The sequence below is a fragment of the Salvia splendens genome, chromosome 15 (assembly GCF_004379255.2).
Source record: "Salvia splendens isolate huo1 chromosome 15, SspV2, whole genome shotgun sequence".
NCBI lineage: Eukaryota > Viridiplantae > Streptophyta > Magnoliopsida > Lamiales > Lamiaceae > Salvia > Salvia splendens.
The window spans coordinates 30,812,859-30,816,826 of NC_056046.1; the positions used below are offsets into that span (position 1 = coordinate 30,812,859).

The 3,968-nt window shown below is 38.3% G+C and overlaps 1 long non-coding RNA gene across 1 annotated transcript; it reads right to left on the bottom strand.

Moving 5' to 3' along the window:
- Window positions 1-1,106: 1,106 nt before the first annotated feature.
- Window positions 1,107-3,762, bottom strand: LOC121768506. The gene is made up of 2 exons (XR_006043381.1): window positions 3,611-3,762; window positions 1,107-2,314 (listed from the first exon to the last, which is right to left on the bottom strand). It is a non-coding gene; the product is annotated as an uncharacterized LOC121768506 (long non-coding RNA).
- Window positions 3,763-3,968: the final 206 nt, after the last annotated feature.

Below are 3,968 nucleotides of genomic sequence, written 5' to 3' on the forward strand. Positions count from 1 at the left end.
ACTGGAATTCTTGGTAAATTTGTTTGTCAAATTAGCCGCCGTATGTATCGTATCAGTGCATATTATTGTAGGATAATTTGCCTATAAATTTAAAAATTTTCATCAAATATAGTTTTTGCATACAGACTTTACAATTCATATGTAAATTATCAAACTATTAATTTGTTCTATTTTGCAACCAAACTATTAAATTCACATGTAAACGATCAAACTATTAATTTGTTCTGATTTTGCAACCAAACTACTGATTCGATTTGATTTTACATTTTAACTATTAAATGTGACATCAACCAAAATAATGTTAAATTTTATAGTTAAATAATTCATTGGTTGAATTATGGTTATAGAATTATATCAAACCATTTTAAACTCTAAATCTTAATCGGAAGCAAAATCAGAATAAATCAATTGTGAAATACGTGTTTTAAAATGTTAACAATAATAACACATAACCACATCATACACGCATCGCTAACAAAAGTATTAGACTTAAGTAATAATCTTTAAATGAAATTTTCTGCGTCTATAACTGCATATTTTGACGATCATTTTGTGAAGGTATGGCCGGTATCACTGCATATGTTGGATTTTATGAGATTTGCTCTCCAAAAAAGGGTGAACACGTCTTTATATCGGCTGCATCAGGAGTTGTAGGTTAGCATGTTGGCCAATTTGCTAAGCTATTTAGGTGTTATGTCGTTGGAAGCGCAGGATCACAACATAATGTCTTTTAATTATTCTTTTAAATTAATTTATAAAAATCCATTCACCAACTTCTTTTTCAATTTGAATTTGCATAAATGGTTGGTGATTAAATGAATATGGAATATAATAGTAATAATTAACATAAATAACCATAATGTCAAAAGTCAACTCTAATTCAAGGTTTAAAATATTCAATAAGCATTATCTTTAATAAAAAATATTAATAAAAATAACCTCAGCAATTATCTTAATACTGAAGCAGCAATTTTCTTTTTGGGGCTGTAATTACTTTATATTTTTTAGAGTTAATTTATTTATATATATTACTTTGTTCAAGGTTGACCTTTTGAAGAACATATTGGGGTTTGATGATGCATTCAACTACAATGATGAATCGTACCTGAATGAAGTCATAAAGAGGTATATATATAAAGTGACAAAATTAATTAATTTCTTTTACATATATAATTAACTGATCTAACCATATAGATTATGGGCCAACAAGATATTGGGTCAGGTCGGGCCGGTCCAATCCAAAGATATATATACATGTAGCCCATATGGCCATGGCTAGTCACATAAACCGCCGGTTCCGGTTCATGAACCGGCGGGCCCGAACCGGCGGTTAACCGTCGGGCCGGTTCGGTTTGTGCATGTCTACCAGCAGGTCTGAAAAGATGCTCATCATGCATCGTTGAAAAGTGTCTGGCGCATTGCACAGTACAAACGGCATCCTCCTATATGCGTACGTCCCAAAGGGGCACGTAAATGTAGTCCTCTCTTGATCTTCCGGGTCCACGTAAATTTGGAAGTATCCGCTGTAACCGTCCAAAAAACAGAAGAACTGCTTACCTGCTAGCCTCTCAAGCATCTGGTCAATGAAGGGTAACGGGAAGTGCTCTTTTTGGGTAGCCTCATTCAACTTCCTGTAGTCAATACACATCCTCCAACTTGTTACAAGCCTTGTAGGCACAAGCTCATTCTTTTCATTCTTCACCACTTGTATCACTGATTTGTTCGACACCATGTGGATTGGGTTCACCCACTCGCTATCTGGGATAGAATAGATGATTCCCAGGGACAGTAATTTCAACACCTCTTTCAAGACCACTTCTCTTATATTCGGATTTAACTTCCTCTGTAAATCCCTGTGGGCTTTCGCACCTTCCTCCAGCCTAATGTGATGCATGCAAAGATCAGGACGGATCACTTCCAATAGTCTTCCTTCCTGCTCTTAGGTCAAGTTGATGTTCAAAATTACTGAGAACGTCTCGTTCTCCTCCAGATATGCATACTTGAGGCCAGGTGGGAGGGTCTTCAATTCTTTCTTGGGTGTACTTGTTTCCTGGGGAAAGGGATTCTTTTCTATCGCTTCTATCATTAATCCTTCGGACCTCGGAGCATTTTCCACACTAGCTACTTGGGCTGATTCCCTTGACCTGGGATAATCCAGACTCTTACAAAACTTTACAATCACTTCGGCCAGTTCCTCATCTGTTAACTCAAGAGTGTGCATGGCTTCACACCAACCTGCTACCTCTCTGTCAATAGAGTGACTTAACTCTGAATTGTCCATCTGTTCCGGCATTAATTCAGTCTCAAGATATTCCTGGACCAGGGGGTTAATGTTACTTTTTCATCTCTTATACTTTACTCTCTCCACTTTAACTCAATACATATCAATTTTTTTAATTCCCGTGTCTAAAAGAAATCCATCACTTGTAGTGGGACTGAGAGAGTAGAAAATAAACAAAGATAAATAAAATAATAGATAAATACTCCTCCTATGACTAAGAGGCCATCCTCTAAAAAGGCCAGCCGCAATTAACCACTAAACCAGTATGGTAATTCTTCAACAAACAGTGCCAGATTTTGAATAACTAATGCTACTAAATCAACTTCAGTTATTTGTACTTAGACCTTTGTATTTCAGTGGGAATGTGCAGGGGATTCCTATCGAAGTGTTCCAGATATCCCAAGTGGTAGAAGACTCTCTCAGAAGGGCTCAGCATCTGAAAATACATCTGCTAAACTCTTACTCAATGGGGTTGGATGGTCAAGACCACAATCACATGGTAAAAAGAGTACCAAAACCATCACACCGAGTAAAAGTATGTATGAGTTGTACCAGAATCCGGCTAAGAGGATTGGAACAACTTCAAGTTTAGGAGTGCAGGAACCTTGGTATTGGTTTCCTAGTCCTGCATCTAATTGGAATGGGCTTGATTTTGCAACTCGTGCTGGAGGTCTGAAGGTTGAACTTCCATGGAAAATCAGAGCATCTATCGTACAATCTGTTCGTGCACATCATGGAGCTCTGAGATCTTTTGTTGTTTGTCAGAATGAGTATAATGTTTTCACAGCAGGAGTTGGGCCAGGATTCAAGGGAAATATTCATAAGTGGGATTTGTCAAGGGTGGACTGCATGTCAAGCTATAATGGTCATGATGAGGTTTGTGTCAGTGATACCGATATGCATCTTAATAGTTTATTAGTTTTTCAGCTGTCATTAGTTTGTTAAAGATAAGTTTATCTCTTAGAGCTTTATTTGGATTATGAGTCTTTGTTTGATTAGGAGTCTAGTATATATCTTTATAGTTTTATTGAAGTTGAACTCTTTTATAGAGTCTCTACAATAGGGCTTTGCTCAGAATTAAAGTTTGGTTCAACTATTTTTGCTGTGGCTTTTTCGGAGGATGGTCTCTTAGTCACAGGAGGAGTATTTAACCTTTACTATATTGATCTTATTTTTTTCATTCCCTGTCTTCTTCCTTGTTATCGTGTCACTTGTACAACATGCTTCGTATGATGAGATATTAGTGAATGCTTATGGTAAGCCCACCAATCACTCTGTGTCAAATGGTGTGGTGAACATACCTTGCGGGAGGGAGTATGTAGTATGTACCTTGCATGAGGTAGAACATTGACGGATCAGAGAAGGCGATTGAGGATCTGTACGCAGACGTGCGGGGAGACATCCAGATGGTGCTCACTATATGCAAGCGCATGCAGTGGCACCTTGCCACATGGTCTAACCATCCGCCCCACCATTGCTTGCGAAAGTAGCCCCTGCCCATGTCTTTTCCTATAGAGATTTCAACTTACAATGCAAAAAGTGAACTAGCCACTCTGTTGCAGTCATGCCCTCCGCCACCGCCACCACTACCACCTCAGCGCAGGAAATTCCATTACTTGTGGTTCAATCTCCTGACATTGCGCTAGCACCCCTGCAGTCCAACCCTCCTCAACCACCACCACCACAA